This window comes from Mastomys coucha, unplaced genomic scaffold (genome assembly GCF_008632895.1).
Source record: "Mastomys coucha isolate ucsf_1 unplaced genomic scaffold, UCSF_Mcou_1 pScaffold11, whole genome shotgun sequence".
Taxonomy (NCBI): Eukaryota; Metazoa; Chordata; class Mammalia; order Rodentia; family Muridae; genus Mastomys; species Mastomys coucha.
In genome coordinates, this window is record NW_022196893.1 from 4,155,939 (window position 1) to 4,175,618 (window position 19,680).

Consider the following 19,680-nt stretch of genomic DNA (forward strand, 5'->3'; position numbering starts at 1 on the left):
AAAAGAAAAAAGAAAAAAAGAAGAAAAAAAAATAAGACTGAGCTCAATACAAGGCCCCACCCATCCATGAACTATATGCATTCACATGAAAGGCACTGTGGTGTCTGCAATTGAAAAGACTATGTGTAAGCCTTATTTCCAATCATCTGTCTTAGTATTTCAATAAAGCACTGCTTCTTTTCAAAACCAAGCAACTCAACAGCTTCTGGCTTCTCACCGTCTCCTCCTTGAGAGCTAATTCCCTGGGGTTCTACAGGTATGCCTGCATGCCTCAAAGACATGTTCTCATGCCCCACTGCCCTCTCCAAAGACAAGTACATTAGCAAGCAATTTCCTAAGTTTCTCCTAGAATTCATCTGATTCTTGGAAATCAAAACTGAGGCAGCATTATAGCACTAATTCCTACACCCAATGAATTGGCTTGGATACCCCAAGGCCAAAGTCATTGCTTCTGTGACAAGTATTCTTAAAAGATTTTCTCATGAAACAAGATATGAAATACACTTAAATTTACCCTTTGGATACACATGTTCTAACATGTTCTATGTCCAAGTCTTAGGACTATAATAAAAAAAATCTGTCATCCATGTTTAATAATGCGAACCTAATTCCCATGTAATCTGGTTTAAAATTCTCAAGGTACTGTCTGTATTAAGGCAGTATGGTATGTACAATCCAGTAAAGTCCCAGCAGACAAGATTCTTAATTCAGTGAAACCTAACAAATCACTTCTACTATCCCAGGCTTTTGTTCCCATTACTTTCCTCCACTAAGAAGACGACCCCTTCCTTCAGGGGTCCTCTGAAAGAATAGCCAGTGCTATTAACATCTCTCCAACCCCTAGTCTATTTTTAAGTCTTTTGGGAAATAAAAGCTAGGAGCAGACTGCTGTCCACTTTAGGTGGCAGAGTGATACAGTATAAAGGATGTGCTCAAAGACAGTTGCAATTCATACACACTACCAGCTCTAACATGTGTTAACTAATCATTCTGAGAAAAGCAGCTTCCTCAACCTGACCTTCCTCACACACAAGAGCCATAATACTATGGACCTTTTATGTTGGGCTGCATGCACAGAACCTAGTAAACACATAGAATGACTACACATCTGAATAGTGGATGTGTCTAGATCATAAGTCTCTCTCATATGCAACTCTACCCCTTTTCTCCTACCCGCACACAAACTACTAACAAATCCTACTGTCATGACATCCTAAGTCCACTTCTTTGATTGCTAGTGCCCTAGCCCATGTCATCTCTGCTGTACACCTGATTCCCTTCATAACATCCAATGGGTGTATCTTGTCATGAGCTCTGAGTCAGATTTCAACAAGAATGACAAGCTCCATCAAACACTGCACATTCTGTCTGCACTGCTGTTCACTCAACTACAATGTTCTTTCAACCATGCATCTACTTAGGTACTATATTCATCACTGCCACATCTGGCTCACATCTCACTTGGCCATTCTATGTAGACTTTAAAACCTAACTACAAACTGTAGCATGATTCCCTCCACTGTACTTCCCTCACATACATAACATGGGGTACCCTTAGGTTCACAGCTTATCAACTGCTTTACTTCTCTCTTCAAGACACTCCTGTTTTGTTTTTTGATGCCTCTACTTAAAGTAATTAGAACCATGGCTGGCACTTAATATGAACCCAGCAAACACATCCTGAACTTAACCAGCTCTTATTGTCACTACAATCAATCCTCCTAGAATGGGCCTATCCCACAGCTCAATGGGCATTCAAGACCTCCTTCCAGAGTATATAAGAGCTGCTGAGAGCTACCACTATCATTTACTATCTTAAAGATGGGCATATTCTAGTTTAATTCTCACCAACTGCAACTGAGTCCATCGTTCCAGGACCAATCTCCCAATGCTGCAAAGTCTTTCATTTCCTCAACCACAAAGTTCTTGCTACAAGCACATCTACAACCCTGGCAATACCTTCACCCACTCTCCATATGCCCTGCTTCAGAGAAATGCAGGTCTGTACCTAAAGACTACTTCAACTATCCCCTATCTTCCTGTGACTAACATAGCAGAGACTCAACAAATTCTTGTAGAACAAATGAGGAAACCAACTAATAGAAAAGTAAAATGTTTTATATAAAATACTACAGTCAATAGTAGTAACACCAAGGTAGCCTCAAGCCATTATGACTCTAAAACTGTGACTTTCCCTTAGCCACAAGCAAACCAACCCATACCCTCCACTTAAATCCTCACATGACAAACCAACACACCCCAACCTCCTCAACCCTCATACCACAAGTCAATATAGCCATATAGAAGAATTTTCATCCAACAACATGGGTGCTCACATGGGATCACATCCAAAGACCTAGGTCTGTGTAATCCAGTTGGAATATAGACAGTCCACACACCTTTAATCCCTCTGGTTGGAATATAGACACACCCTTAGTAAACACCTCTAATCCCAAACAATGTAGGCAAGGTTAGTTTGTAAAAGGAAGCAGCCATGTTTGTTAAAACAAATGTTTGGGGTATCAAGATGGCCACTGGGTAATGGCACTTGTTGAAAAGTCTAATAACCTGAGTTCAATCCTCAAAACCTACATAAAAAGGAGAGAACCAACTTCAACAAATGACATCTAATTGAAGGGCACACAAAGTGATGAATCAGAGAAAGATCTGATAGAATGAGTCAGAGATAGGATACTCCCAACACTCACAAGAACAGCACAGGAAAAGAGAGGCAACTTAAAGAGAATAGACCAGAAAAAGAGGCAATGGGGGGAGGGGAAAGGACAGTTTTACAAAGACATGTTGCAGATGAAGACAGAACAAGTCAGAAAATGAGAACCAGAAGATTAGAACAGATTGTTAGTTTGAGACCAAGCAGAACAATTCAGTCAGAAGCCAAGGGAAGCCAGTTTGAATTAGTCAGGTTAGAGAGGAGTCTGGACCAGAGTTAAACCAGAAAGAGCTAGAAAGGGTGAGTTTATTCACCAATAAGCCTCCAAGACAACAATTACATCTGGCTAATAAAAGTTACTTTTACATAGACCATCTCTTTAAATTCTTACATGACATCAACATACACAATCTCCAAAGCCCTCAGTGGCTTCATGTTCAAAATATAGACTAATGAGTTCTACTCCTCTAAAGACTTCTAACAGCACAGAAAAAAAAAGCAAGTAAGTGCATCTGTAATAATAAGAAAGAGCCACCAAAAGATTATAATCCCACAAAGATCTAGATTAGGCTGGTAAGATGGCTCAATAGATAAAAGTGCTTACTGCACACACCTGATGACCCAGGTACACATCTCTGGATCACATAGTGGAAGGAGAGAAACAACTCATACACACACACACACACACACACACACACACACACACACACAAATAAGTAAATGTAATAAATAATGAATGACTCATAGCTCAATTCATGAATAGCTCTTCTTCTGTTTTGGAGCTGATTCTGCTATAAAGTTTCATTTGCATATTCTCATTCATTCATATTCATAGTTTCGCTCACACACACATACACATACACATCATCATCATCATCATCATCATCATCATCATCATCATCATCATCATCATCATCTAACCAAAGAAAACTTACTTTGTAACAAGAATTTAAAAACATTCCTAGGCATGGTCAGGAAGATCTCTTGGGTTATAAACCAGCCTAGTTTACATAGCAAGTTCCAGGTCAGTCAGTGCTTCATAGTGAGGCTTTGTCTGAAAACAAACAAACAAAAAAAAAAAACAAAAACAAAAACAGGGGCTGGAGAGATGGCTCAGCAATTAAGACTGCTCTTCAAGAGGTCCTGAGTTCCCAACAACTACATGGTAGCTCACAACCTCTGTAATGGGATCCAAAACCCTCTTCTGGTGTGTCTAAAGGCAGCATACATACATAAAATAAATAAATTTAAAAAAAAAAAAAAGGAAAAAACCCTCCAATATACCTGGAGCCAGTGAGATGGCTCAGCATATAAGAGTACTTGTCATTAAGGCTCATTACCTAAGTTTGATCCCCAGAAGCCACATGTATAAAGACAGAACTGGCTCCCAATGTTATCCACTGACCTACACTAAATGAGTGGACATGTGCACACATGTATGCACAAACACACCAACTCAAGTGTTCACACACATACACACACACACACACACACACACCATAATAAACAAAGAAGTCTTCATTCAGGGAGAATGAAAACTAATCTTGGGTTAAACAGGCATGATACCACAGATGACACATAGTTCTCACATCTGGCATAGGCAGATAGATATAGAACAGACTTCTCCCCTTACTCACAGGAGCAAGAGGAACTGGAAAAACAGAAGTGAGATTAGAGACCTCTATACCTACACTAGAAAGCTAAAACTGCATGCATGGAAAAAATTCTTTAATACAAAGAAGTAAAACCAATTTGAGGAGACAAGAAATAACTGAGAAGTAAAGTGAACTAACCCTCACATGGAAATGGAAGAGACAGAGAATCTCTACTCCAGAAATCTTGCAAATATCACACTTAATAAACTGTCAATCATTTGAACTCCATAAAGTTTAAGTTTGCTAAAACAAATGTTTGGGGAGATGGCTCACTGGGTAAAGGCACTTGCTGCCAAGTCTGATAACCTGAGTTCAATCCTCAAGACCTACATGAGAAGGAGAGAACCAACTTCAACAGGTTGTCCTCTGATTTCCACATGTACCCCTATATTCATATACACACACAAAACACATAAATGTAAATTTTCTATTCAAAAATAAAAACAAATATTCATTGATACCAACACTCGAAGACATTATAAATCTCTTATCAACATCCTTGTCCCCGGTTTATTATCAGATCTACCAGAAAGTAGGCTCTAAGAATAAGACAAACTTAGGAACTTTCAAGTCTATGACCTCCCAAATTTGAAGAAGCCAAACAAGTTTAACAATTTACAAGTCAAGTAATCTCTTTCAAGGTCAACCCTACTGTTTTTACTGTAGAAAATACCATCTGGAATAACTGCAGTTATGGCTAGTTTTATGTCACAAACTAAAGTCATCTGAGAGGAAGGAAGCTCAATTGAGAAATTGACTCTAGAAGATCAGGTTGGGTATTTTTGGTCTTTCTTTTTTAAAATTCAGACACGGTCTCAACTATGTAGACCAAACTGGTCTCAAAACAGAGATATGCCTGCCTCTAGTTCCCAAGTGCTGAGATTAAAAGTGTATGCCACTATGCCCAGCTTAAATGGCATTTTCTTCAAAAGTGATTGATGGAGAAAGGACCAGCCCAATTAAGATAGAGCTGGTGATCCCTGGGCTGGTGATCCTAGATTCTACAATAAAGCAGGCTGAACAAGCCATGAGAGCAAGTCAGTAAGCAACATCCCTCCATGGTCTGTGGATCAGCTCCTGACTCCAAGTTCCTGACCCATTTGAGTTACTACCTTGGTTTCCAATGATGAAGTGTGGTAAGGAAAAGTAAAATAAGCACTTTCCCCCTGGAGCTGCTTTTGGTCATGATGTTTCCACACAGCAATAGTGACCCTAACTAATACAACTGCTAATGATACTGAGTGGTGACTATATATTAGATGTATCTCCAAGTTTCTTCCTAACAACCCCCTAAGAGGAAATCTTAAATAACCCCGTAGGTCGGATGAAAAACTAAGTTTAGGTAGAAAAAAAAAAAAAACTTAAAGTAGGGCTGGAACTTAGTAAGTAGGTAAAGATCAACTGCTAAGAACCTGAGTTTGGATTCCAGCACCCATGTTAAAAAGATGGACATGACCACACATGTTTGCATGTGTGTATAGGAAAAAGCATATATAACATATATGTGGTCTGATCCTATCTGTAGTTTCAGGCATCCACTTGGGGGTACAGGATATATCCCTCAAGGTAAGTAGAGCTATTATAAATAATCCATAAGGCCAAAATCTGAAGCCAGTATTCATGAGAATAAAACACTAGTAAGGAACACGTTTCTAAAGCTATAAAGAATATAAACCTAATACCAACACTTATAACTTAGAAACCATTAACTTCTGTTGTGAGTTTATGTAAATGTGGCAGAGAGAACAGATCTTGTTCCTAAAATGGCTGTAAATATTTAATAAGTAACTATAGTTCAGAGTGTTTTCAATGTCCACTGCTTTCCAAGGACTATTCTATGAAAAGCCAATATCATAATGCTAATATTAAACATATATATATATAAAGAATCAACATATAACTTACAGGTCTTCTCTGACCCTACCAATCATTTATGTTCTGCTGTTGCTACTATATGTTAGAGACTATGGACAAGGGAAAGAAAAGCAAAAGGTAACACCAAGGCACAAACAAAAGAAATGTACTCACAGCTCAGAAGGCAGCTGTGACTTTGAGAAGAAATCAAACAGCTGTTTTAAAAAATATTCCTAGTATCTGTTTCCTCTTTCCATTGTAGCCCAGAGACCTGGAAGAGACAGAATGTACACATACATAAACATCTTTAGTTCACTGCTATTATTTATTTTAAGAGAGCTGCTGGGTTAAATGTTTTAACACTAAGCTTAACCATCAGCCCATTTTACTCCTCTTATAAAGTCTACCATGCTCACCCTCTTGAGCATGTTATCCTCATGTCTAACATATAAAGTGCTAGACAATGAATAAATTTAAAGATAAATACATAGGAGCTATTTGCAAACCAGCACCCAGTAAAAGGATGCATACAAGTAACTGAAAACTATTATGCACCCAACAAGCATAACCTGCTGAGACGATAGCAAAGTTGAAGATAAGTAACAGCACACAACCTGCTTGTTCCCACTAAAACTATGCTAAAGAGATAAAAGTTCAAAAATCAAACACATATATGTGAGAACTAAAAGGAGTGGAAACCGAGAAACTGAAAATGCCTCTAACAGTGATGGTGCATGCCTTTAAGCCCAGCACTTGGGAGGCAAGAGGCAGGTGGATTTCTGAGTTCGAGGCCAGCCTGGTCTACAGAGTGAGTTCCAGGACAGCCAGGGCTACACAGAGAAACTCTGTCTTGAAAAACAAAACAAAACAAAAGGCTTCTAAGATAGACATTAAAACAAATAGGAATACTGAAGGAGGGGCAATATTCTGGACAGAAAAGGGACAAATTTAAAACGGGGAGGAAGCATAACCAATGACTTAGCAGACTGTAGGCCAGGAACTGAAAAGTTGAGTATCAATTCCATTTTCACAGCAGAGTGAAAAAAAGTCTCAGCAGCAGCAGCACTGAGTGAGGTAGCCTTACAGTGTGAAAATGCCCAGCTGCAGCAAGAGCCCTAGCCTGCCTCCATCTGGTTCCCTCTACCCACCTGAGAGCAGACCAAGAGCTACTCTGGAAAAAGCAGAGCACCTTTCACATAGAGGTGGGGTAAGTCAACAACTCAGTTCCTAACACATAATGCAATCAAGTGTCAGAATTTGGCATCATGGCTTTTTCCTGCAGGAAACTGTTAGCCTAATAGGAAAGACTAAAGACACCAACACAGAACTCCCTGACAAAAGGCCTGTACAGAATATCCCGACGCAAAACATATATACTCAAAGCTTCCTAGAAGTTCTGAATTCATCACAAGGAAATAAGGATGTGAGAAAGGCCTCTAATCAGAAGATAGAGACAAGCACAGTGAAGGGAGACCAGAATGGACAGAAGGCAACTTGGAAGAAACAGAAAAGACACAAACTTTCAGTAACCTAGAGGTAGGACTCCATCATCATGAAACAAAGATATAGAATGTTCTTTGCATGAGCCTCTCTATCATCCATACTAGGATTCTAGCTTGCATGATCTTCTATATGCAGGTACAGTATACAACAAGTTCATGTAACAGTGCAGTCATGTCCAGCAAATACTGTTTTGCTACCATTGTCCACTACCTCTAGCTTGACCCTAAAAGGCTTCTACCTGCACCAGTAGCTGGTGCAACACCCATGCATATACTTGCAACATTAAAAGGTTTTTAAGAAAAAAAACACACTATTTAAGTTATGAGGGAAAAATAGGAAAAGGGGGAGAAAACAAATAAATTTGGTCAAAATACATCATATACATGGAAGAAGGTCTCAAAAAAAAAAAACTTAGGAGACTCATTCAACATAAAAAACAATGATCTAATAATTGGACACTAAAGAGATGGCTCAGCAATTAAGAGCATGCTCTTTCAGTGTTCCAGGTTCCATTCCTAGCACCCACATGTCCACCAGCAACCATCAGTGTTCCAGGTTCCATTCCTAGCACCCACATGTCCACCAGCAACCATCTGTAACTACAGTTCTGGGCGATCAGATGCCCTCCCTATTCTGGTTACAACAGACACTCACAAGTGGTACACAGACAAACACACACACAAAACATGCATACGTATAAAGTATTAAAAGTTTTTTTAAAACTGATAATCAAAATACAACCTTACCCAAACCCATTTGTCTTAGTCAGGATTTCTATTCCTGCACAAACATCATGACCAAGAAGCAAGTTGGAGAGGAAAGGGTTTATTCAGCTTACATTACCACATTGCTGTTTATCACTAAAGGAAGTCAGGGCTGTAACTCAAGCAGGTCAAGAAGCAGGAGCCATGAAGGGATGTTACTGGCTTGCTTTGCCAGCTTGATCAGCTTGCTTTCTTTTATTTTATTTTTTTTTCCCCCAGACAGGGTTTCTCTGTGTAGCCCTGGCTGTCCTGGAAGTCACTCTGTAGACCAAGCTGGCCTCGAACTCAGAAATTCGCCTGCCTCTGCCTCCCAAGTGCTGTGATTATAGGTGTCTGCCACCACCGTCTGGCTCAGCTTGCTTGCTTATAGAACCTAAGACTATCCAGCCTAGAGATGGTACCAGGAACAATGGGCCCTTCCCCCTTGACCACCAACCAAGAAAATGCCCCACAGCTGGATCTCATGGAGGCACTTCCCCAACTGAAGCTCCTTTCTCAGTGATAACTCAAGTTGACACAAAACCAGCCAATACACCATTGTCAAAGACATAACTCAAGTAACATTGTGCACACTCCAAAACTATTCTCCTTTGCTGTTACTATAGCGCTTTCAATTTAACTTCCATCTCAGAGTAATAAGTAAACAGTTATATTGGCTTTGTGTCATAAGTTTTTATATTTATTTTTTATTTTATAAAAAGCTATTTATTTTATGAGTGTTTTGGCTGAATGCATGTGTATGTATCACATGCATGCCTGGTACCCAAGAAGGCCAGAAGAAAATGTTGTATCCCTTAGAACTGGAGTTACAGACTGTTGTGAGGCTCAATTAGGTGCTGGGAATCAAACCTAGGTCCTCTGGAAGTGCAGCCACTGCTTTTAGTCACTTAACCATCTCTTCAGCCCCATAACTATTTTAGAATGTACAGTGGGCAGACATTAAGCAGTAAAAGCACTCCATTCTAGCAGCATTAAGCCACTGATTACTATTTTAGCAAGGTGTAACTTAAGATATATTATGTTCTGTTTCATAATACAATCTTATTTAACCAGGAGAGGACTGCCCACCACCATGCTGCTCAGGCAGATGAAAGACACTCAGAGGCCTGCCCGCAGTGGAGGCCACTATGATGTGCAAGTATGTGATGGACAGATGAAAGAGAAAAAGAAGCCGACTATGAAGCACTATGAAGAAAGGTGGAACTGGAGGAAGAGGATGGAGAAGAGCAGCCTGATGTGAGTAGCCTGCCCTGACAGCTGAGGCCATGATGAAGTCTTGGCCCCTACTGCCACTGAGGACCATAGATGGGTCTGTGGCCATGCAGCACGAGTCTGTGTCAAAGTTCATGGCAATATTACCACCAAAGGCCATGCAAACGTCCCTGGACTCACTGGTTTTGGCATTTAGAAGAGTGCCTGCACCTCACCTGGACAGCACAGTATAGAGTTGACCCTGGTGGTATAGGGGTGTGGGTGAGCTGGCCCCAAGGTCATGAGAGCAGGAGAACTAGCCCTACCCTTTGCTGGCTGCAGCATTAGGTGAGCTAGACAGGGCAATGCTGGAGAGCTCACCCTGGTGGTACAGATACCAACTCAGCTACTACCTAGGCCCAGATTCAGGGCTTTAAGTTGGCCCACCCCAACATCTACTCCATCTATAAACTTCTGGGATATGGTGAAAGGACAGGTCCTGCAGATCCAAAGCTGTGGGATCTCCATGACCCAGGTCAACAACTGGCTGTCTTAGAGCAGGCACAGTGAGAATTCAGTATTGGTAATGTAGCAGAAGCCAGAGGCCCAGAACCAGGTCAATGGCTCATTGCAATCAATATTTGTAAATAAATATGTGAACAAAAAGGTGAGCTGTGGGACACACTGGGACACATTACAGCTTCCCGTTTTTGTTTTGTTTATTTTCTTATTTTTTTATTTTGGGGGTGGGTTACAAGAACGGAGGGTAGCTACAAAGGGAAGGGAGATGAGTGGGACTGGGGTACATGACAGGAAAGTCACAAAGAATCAATAAAGAGTTTTTTTTTAAAAGAATATAAACCAATATAGTTTAACTATGTCAGTATGAACTAGTTCAAACAGAGCCTAAAGTAGATAGATAGTCTACAAACTACATAATTAAAATACTTACGTTCCTTTACTCCAGATAGATAAAGAAAAACTGAAACTTGACTTATTATAAAATTAAATACATTTTCAACTCTCCAAAGCTATCTGTGAAATGAGACTCCTATCCTTTTTGGCGTGAACAAATATATTTTAAGATCAATACAAGCAGATAGGCAGAGTCCTCAAGACTCTTCTCTCTCATACATGTTTTTGCTATTTTCACCATGCTTCAAAAGCTCCTCATTCTAATGTGTAATCCAGCCCAGACAGGGTTCCTACCATCCATCACTTACTACAAGTAACAACTAGTGCCTACCATGTTGTATTCACATGTTCAAATATTTGGCATGTTCAGCTCACTAACACTATTTATATTTTACACAGAAGGAAACCTAAGTCTTAACAATATCAGCAATTATCCAAGGTCACATGATAAACAAGGAAGAAATTAAAAGATACAAGCACTGATTTCTTAGCACTCATATTTATACTGCTATTCTGAGTCCCTACGTAAGCCACATTAACATTTCTATTAAAACAAGTATGAAATGGAGAAATGGCTGAGCCCTGGTTGCTCTTCCTAAGAACCCAAGTTCAATTCCCAGCACCCACATGGGCAGCTCACAACCACATGTAACTCCAGTTTCAGGGGATCTAATGTTCTCTTTTGGCCTCTGTGGACACCAGACAAATACAAAGCACACAGACACGCATGCATACAAATGTGAATTAAAATAAACCCTTTTTCCTCCAAGTTGCCTTCCTGTGGTAATACAGTATTATAAACCACTCTTTTACATTCTAAGAAACTGGGACTGCTATTCAACCTCACAGCACAACTAATAATACACTTTCAGATCACTTAAGACTACTATCCCGCTGTGTATACACAGCCTGTTTACTTTGCTTTTAAGAGAACAGTATAACAACCAACACTGTTTGCCTTGGATTTTCCATATAATTAATTAATTTTTACAACATAAGTTAATACATACATTTAATTTTGAACTACTTAATGTTCCTAGTACCTGACCCAGAGTTTTTGGGGTTTGTGTGTATGTGTGTGTGTGTGTGTGTTATGGTAATTTGCTGAAAACAGCAAATGAGTCCAAAGTGGGTATGATAAATACCCTCCATAAGCATTGGAAGCAGTATGGATATAGTCTGTTTGCAGTGATGTTTACATCATTGTTTGTTATCTGGATCACTGGGAATCAGTAAAGTTTCAACATCTCCTATAAAACTCTGTTAAAGATTTTTGTAAAGTAATCTTCATTCCTTTCCATGTGATACTTTCTGTCCTGTTTTATTAATAAAAGAAATAGCAAAGCCCCTTATCAGGGACAGATTCACAAGACAGCATTCAGGCAGGCATGGATCCAAACTCACACAATAAAGTACAGACAGGCCAGAAACTACGTACTATAGACAGATGGGGAAAGAAGTGGAGAATTCAAACTTGTTCACTCTTGGTCAAATTAACTTAATATGACACTATCAAATTTTGGTGCTTCTGAGGCTATTTTTAATGCATTTTTTAAAATAAAGATTTAATTTTATTTGTATATGTACACTGCAGGTGTCTTCAGACACACCAGAAAAGGGCATCGGATACCACTGCAGATGGTTGTGAGCCACTATGTGGTTGCTAGAAACTGAACTCAAGACCTCTGGAAGAGTACTCGGTGCTCTCAACCACTCAGCATCTCTCTAGCCCCCTCTTTAATGCATTTAACAGACTCATTTTTCTTGTGGTATTTTATCATAGCAACAGAAATGAGACTAGGACAGAAGGTAATCCTGATGTCAGTTTGGTTTTTGTCAACTGTATCAAAATCCTTGAATTTTAGCCACTCTTTCCTCATGTTTTCATTTTTCCTTCCTATTCTGTCTCAATTTGTGACATTATCCATTGTTCAAAACAAACTACCACTTCATATGGACTTATCTTTTAGCTTAGTCTACCAACTTCTATACTTAGAATAGCAGTAACCTATATTCTGCAAGAACATAGGTCAGAGGTAATGTCCAAAAAAAACAAACAAACAAAACCACCACAGCAACAGATCAAGAAAGTTGGTATGACCAATCATGGTGGCACACACCTTTACTTCCAGCATTCAGAAAGCATAGGCTGATGGGTCTATATGAATTCAAAGCCAGCCTAGTCTACAAAGGGAGTTCTAGGCTAGTCAGGAGCATACTATGAAACCTTATCTGAACCCACCCTCACCTCCAAAATCAATATTGGTACAATTATAAAAATCACCTGGGCAAGCTGGGCAGTGGTGGCACACACCTTTAATCCCAGCACTTGGGAGGCAGAGGCAGGTGGATTTCTGAGTTCTCGGCCAACCTGGTCTACAAAGTGAGTTCCAGGACAGTCAGGGCTACACAGAGAAGCCCTGTCTCAAAAAGAAAAAAAAAATCACCTGGGCAAACCAAAAGTCCTTTATATTTCAAAATTAGCTCCTAGCCAAAAATATTATATTACTAGAATGTGCAACTTGCCATGGTCAGAATACTGTGTGTCATTCATGATATGACAGGGTTAGTACAGGGGCCGCTGTACAACTGGTACTGAGCCACTGACCAAATAAATACCCTAAGCTGGAAAAAGAAGCCATGAACTTACTGACTTCTGAAAAGGGAGTATTAGCAAAAAGATGTTCATTATGTATGCAGTACCAGTGACACAGAAACTGCTTTCTAGTCCTTAGAGTAATGAGGAGAGTTACGAAGCAACTAAGATTAGGAGCTCCCCTTGTGCAATACAAGGAAGATTCTGCCCTAAGTGCAATAGTTTTTATTTATGACTATCCATCAACTATGAACTAAATCTATTAATTTATGAGAGTTATGAAAATGTCCACATAACATGTGAGGAAGAAAATCACTTTAAAGAGAGTTCAAATCTGGAAGCAGGACCCACGTGTCTGTCTAACCTGATGTTTTTTGTCTCTTGGGTGGATGAGTGGGGAGGGTTGGGGGGTGGGTTGGTTGGTTGGTTGGTTGGTTTGTTTTTTTTGATTTTTCAAGACAGGGTTTCTCTGTAGCCATGGCTGTCTTGGAACTTGTTCTATAGACCAGGCTGTCCCCAAACTCACAAAGAACTGCATGCCTCTGTGCCCCAAAAGTGCTGGAATTAGATGTGCCACCACCAGCTTTAAAAAAAAAAATAGCCAGGCAGTGGTGGCGCATGCCTTTGATCCCAGCACTTGAGAGGCAGAGGAGAGGCAGGCAGATTTCTGATTTCGAGGCCAGCCTGGTCTACAGAGTGAGTTCCAGGATAGTAAGGGCTACACAGAGAAGCTCTATCTCAAAAAACCAAAAAACAAAAACAAAAAACAAAACAAAATAGTTTCACTTGACAGCAAAACTGGCTTTAAACTCACTATGTAGACCAGTGCTAGAATTGTACTATCAATCCTGCCTCAGACAGCCAAGTTCTAACACTAGAGGTTTATATCGATTCTGGCTTTCTGACTGATCTAACCACCACAGTTCCACTCTGCACTTCAAGTAAAGAAACACTCTCAGGCTGGGCTAGTGGACACAACAGTAACCACTGTTACTTGGGAGGCTGGGGCACAACTATTTGAAGTTCAAAATGTAATAGCAAATGACTAATCCCAGTGCTTAGGAAGTGAAGTCAGGAGAATCAGGAGTTCAAGACTAGTCTGAACAACCCTGCAAGAACTTCTGTCAAAATAAAAGGTAAAAGGAAGCTGGGGTATGATACCCTAGGTTTGATCCCTAGTTTTTGGGTTTTTGTTTTGGTTTGGTTTGGTTTTTGGTTCTTAGAGACAGAGCTTCTCTGTGTAGCCCTGGCTGACCTGGAACTCAGAAATCCGCCTGCCTCTCTGCGCCTCTCTGCGCCTCTCTGCGCCTCTCTGCGCCTCTCTCTGCCTCTCTCTGCCTCTCTGCCTCTCTGCCTCTCTCTGCCTCTCTCTGCCTCTCTGCCTCTCTGCCTCTCTGCCTCTCTGCCTCTCTGCCTCTGCCTCTGCCTCTGCCTCTGCCTCTCAAGTGCTGGGATTAAAGGAGTGCACTACCACTGCCCAGCTGATCCCTGGTTCTTAAAAGAAGAAATGAAAAGAAACCTAATACTGAAGTAATTAATGCACACAGTATGTTGAAGACAAGGCCACTTTTCGAGCATATTCAGAAGACCTAATTACTGTCACAGTATATGATAAGGGTGATGCTATCTGAGAAAGATACCAAATAAAGCCCTATGAAAAGAGACATCAAAAGGATATACTTGGGCTGTCGAGATGGCTCAGCGGGTTAAGAGTACTGACTGCTCTTCTGAAGGTCCTAAGTTCGGATCCCAGCAACCACATGGTGGCTCACAACCACCCGTAAAGAGACTGGACGCCCTCTGGTGCGTCTGAAGGCAGCTACCGTGAATTATGCTGGAGCGAGCGGGGCAGAGAGCAGCCACACACATGATGGCTCACAGCCATCTGTACAACTACAGTGTACTCATATACATAAAATACATAAAAATAAATCTTTAAATAAAAAAAAAGGGATATACTTAAGGATCAGATTTAACAAGTAACCTAGAGGACCTCCTGTATCAATTGGGGAGGCTGATACAGTTGCATCATCAAGGGACACACCAGTCATTTGGGCATCAAGGTCTTGCTGAAACTGGAGAACACCACTGGACAGTGGAACAGCATACAAAACAAAGGGCTCCAGGTCAAAGGAAACAGGTAAGCAGTTCTTGACAGTTCCTTAAAAAGCAATGGACAGAATGACTAAAAAAAGCTACTTTTTATGGAAAACTAAACAGTAGCAGTAACTCCGGAAAGATTGGAATTCAGACCACCACCAGATCACCAAATTTAAAAAACTATTAATTTCTTACCATGATATTCAAAACATGGGAGATACACAAATGTACTCTGCCCAGAAAGAATCAGAGAAACTCAATTCCCTCAGCAAAGGATGTCTAGACAAGTCAGTCCTATAATACTGCAAATGTAAGAACTATCCCAAAGACATTACAGCAGTTGTGACACAAATAATCCCATAAATATGCACACACATAATATGTTCAACATCACAAACTTTCTTCCATCTATCTTTTCAGTCCAACCATGAGAACTCCCACTCAAGATCACTAAAGACTACAACTAAGCCCAAAGGATGCTATTCAATCTGTCATCTTCTCTGGGCTTCTTTCCATCCTTCACGCAGTCCTTCCTTTTCTCCCAAAATCAGTTCTAGAGCTCCCCAAGGCTCTATCCTTCCATCCCTATCTCTACCTGCCTTCTAGGCATTACTACTTGACTTGCTATCTGCATGCTTACTCCATCTCAGACTTCTCTTCTGAACCCTACCTGTAAAACCAATTGGCTAGCTGTCAGCCCTACATCAATGCTTCACCACTTGCAGCATAGAGACATGGAAGCCATATCCCCAAAAACTCCCACTTTCTATAAATTACCGAGAAAAGTAACAGAGAAAGAAACTTGCAAGACTGGTTTGACGAAAGAAAACTGTGCCTAGATTGGATGGTGTAGAAAGAAAAATTTAAAACCAAGACCTTATGTAGCCTCTAAAAATTCCCAGCAGCCTCTGAGAAATACCCATGAAACTATGGCAACCAGTAGTGGCTAACTGCCCAGCACGACTAACCCCAGAGACACTCCTGGAAAGTACTCATTCACTAGCATTATCACCTCTATCAAAGGAGATATAATTCTATGTATTTAAAATAAGTCTAAGGTAGTTTCTATTTTCCTGACTAAACCTGAAAAACTGACTCCGTTTATAAAGACCATCTTCTAGACCCCTTAAAGAGAAGCATCTTTAATAAAAGATGAGTGGACAAAATGTTCAAAATGTCTCAAAATGTTCAGATGTCTCAAAGATCAGTAATGATCTTGCCTTCCAAATCTTTATAGTTCACAACAAAGCCTCACAGTAAGATCCTGCCTCAAAATAAATGAATATTTTAATAACCTTTATAGTTGACTACCTCAGTTTACCTCTCCTCTCTATTTAGATGTTAAGGTCCAAAGCCAACAATGCCATCCTTGATTCATCTCTCTCTCATATTCCCTATTCAACCTTGTCAGCAAACAATATTCTTCCCATTAAACTGCCCAGCAACTGTCCTTTGGTCCAAGTCCATACTCATATCATAAGCCTCTACCTCTGTTCACGGAAATGAATCCAACAGCATCTACAACAGGTAGAGCAGACAGACACTTGACAGTTTCTTTTTTACATTTATGCTAGATAATTTTTACCTATTGAATTATCACATTACAACTTGACAAAATGTTTTACAATTCCAAAAAAATGAGCCATTTCTCAGCATGAAGCCTGTTCTTTACTTAAATCCCTAAAAGATTTATATGTTAGGACAGATGTCAAAAATGACAGACACACTTAAGAGTCGTGCTCACTTGGGTTTTTAAAAATGTAATTTTTTCATTTTGGGGAGATTTTATTTTGGTGTTTGCTTGTTTTGAGGTAGAATATCATTTTGTTACCTAATGTGGTCCCAAGCAATCAAACTGCCTTAACCTCCTAAGTATCTAGAACTAGAGTTGTGCATCACATTCACAATAGCTTCACTTTAAATGACACTACACACAGATATGGCATATTCTCTATCAAAAAGAAACTGATTTCTTGAATTCTTAAATAACAAAAATAATTTGCTTCTCTAGGTCTCATGCACTAAAGAACTGTCTGTGTATGCAGTGGGGGTTGTGGGCAGAGTATTTTTCCTGTATCTATGTCTGTACAATACTTGCAGCCTGGTACCTGCAGAAGCCAGAAAGGGGCCTTGGATCTCCTGAAACTGAAATAACAGTTATGAGCCACCATGGGAATGCTGAGAATTGAACCTGGGTCCTCAGAATAGCTGTCAGTGCTCTTAACCCCTGGGCCATCTCTCCTGCCCATAAAGGATTATTTTGCCCAAAGAAAGGTTGGAGCCTTTGCCTGACTACTAAGAGGGAACACTAAGATCTGAGAATCTCCTGCCTGGAGAGGCTGTATCTGGAGGCACACAATTTTAATCCCAGAAGTCAGGAGACAGAGGCAGGCAGATCGTCCAATCTCTGCTGAGTTCTAGGCCAGCTAGGGCTGCACAGTGAGCCAAAGTCCAAAAAACAAAAAAAGCGGGGTTGGGGGAAGGGGGACTGTATGGAGGAACTTCAAATGCATATCGTAAGACAAACCAGAGAGATAGTGGCCAGGCCTGATATGAGGGAGCAATGAGTAGACTGCAAAGGACTCTGGAAAGCCATAATATGATCTTGTAGGACTCAGTAGCATGAGTATGCAGTGCTCTGCATTTGTTAAAACCCACATAGCTTAAATTTAAAGGAAAAAAAAGTTTCTGTTTCCTTGAGGACCTTGAAGGGCAGGATTCCAGACCTGCTCTCTGAAATGGTAATCACCTGCTTCCCCAACAGAAACCCTGGGTACCATATCTCAGATGGTATGTCTAAGGCAGGCAATTCCATGTGTGTTGCCACATACTGATATGAGTGAACAAGCACTGACCACAGAGCCCATTAAGAGAGCAGAAAGAGCTCACACAGGTCTCTTCTGGACTCTCCCTAAATGCTTTCCATTCTTGATTTTAGTCTGTATCCTTTTGCTATAATAAATGGTATAATACAAAATAACCCTGCACCTTCTTAAGCACAGTACACAGCCAGTCAAGGCTCATATTTTGAAACCCTAAGGACATGGGTTTATTTTTCTTTAGCTTTGTGAATAGTTCTTGCAAATAATTTAATCTGTAGTGGTTTGGGGAACCTCCAAATTTTACAATGCACAGCACTAGACCAATATTCTTACAATGCAGGGATGTTCATTTAAAATCATTAGCTAGGAAGAGTAGTGCATACCTAGGACTCAAGAAGCTCAGACAGAAAGATTACAAGGGTTGGAAGCCAGCATTGCTCCAAAGTGAGAGCTGCCTCAAAAAACAAACAAACAAAAGACTGCCAGGCATGGTGATGCATGCCTTTAGTCTCAGCACTCAGGAAAAGAGGCAAATGTATCTCTAAGAGTTCCAGCCTAATCAGGATCACACAGTGACATCCTGTCTCAAAAAAACAAAGTCAAAACACGTATTAAAATAAAATGTAATGCAGAGGATTTGATACTCCAGCAGGCGTGAAGTGTAACAATCTAGGGCTGGCCGCAGTGTACACACTGCTTTTCATTCTCCCAACAGTAAGTATCAAGTATGCTATTCTCTAAACCACCTATAAGCCCGAAAGGACAGGAAGCTGTTCTTACTCAACAATCCCCAGCTCTTAGCACTAGAAATGAAAATCCTTTAAACTTGATAGACAGATAAGTGGACCAGAAATAGTTTTGGGGTTTTTGTTTGTTTGTTTTATTTTTAAACAGGAAATTAGGATCAGAAAGATGGCTCAACAACTAAAGGTGCAAGCTTGGCGACCTGACCTCAATTCTTGGAGGAGAGCCCATGTAAAGGTGGAAAGAATCTACTCCATATAAAGTTATCCTTCAACAGCCACATGCATACTATATAGTACATGCCCACAAACACACACAATTAAAGACAAAACAATAGGGAATATATAATGTCTTGTCAATCCTCATGTCTTCAAGATAATGTGGAAATCAGTATTGGGAATTCGAGGAAATAGTTCAGCAACTGACTCTTATGTTTACTTCTGTCTACTGCCAATAGTAGCCATGATTCCAATCTCCTCTCCGAGTTTTCCAGGAAAGTGCACTTCACAAACTGTGTCATACCCATCTCACCACTAACAGGCTCTGGCTGAGCTGCAAATGAACAATTAAGATTATCTGAACAATTTCCCCCTAATTCACATTCCTGAACTCACAAAAAAGAGCTCTGGACCCTAACATTAAATCGATCTCCACAATTCTAGACTAGCTACAGTAATCTAGATACCGAGGGACAAAATAAAACAAGAAAAGTTAGAATGCTTTCCTATAAACTAGCAAAAAGGAGTTCTAGGACCGATGAAACCAAAGACACCAACTCTTTGCTAAACACAGAATCAATCCTGAACTGTCAAAAACAGTTTCCACATAGATAGTATCAACTTAATTATTTCAGCCCCCTGGCTCA

At 40.2% G+C, this 19,680-nt stretch overlaps 1 protein-coding gene across 20 annotated transcripts in view; it reads right to left on the reverse strand.

Moving 5' to 3' along the window:
• The window catches only part of Ptk2 (protein tyrosine kinase 2), a 223,869-nt gene that overhangs the window by 187,953 nt on the left and 16,236 nt on the right, over positions 1-19,680 (reverse strand). For 17 of the 20 annotated variants that reach the window (XM_031345669.1, XM_031345721.1, XM_031345713.1 and 14 more), the window contains one exon: positions 6,355-6,451. The exons of the other annotated variants lie outside the window; for them this stretch is intronic. The gene's annotated coding sequence lies outside the window, so the exon portion shown is untranslated. The remainder of the gene's footprint in view (positions 1-6,354; positions 6,452-19,680) is intronic. 20 annotated transcript variants of the gene reach the window in all.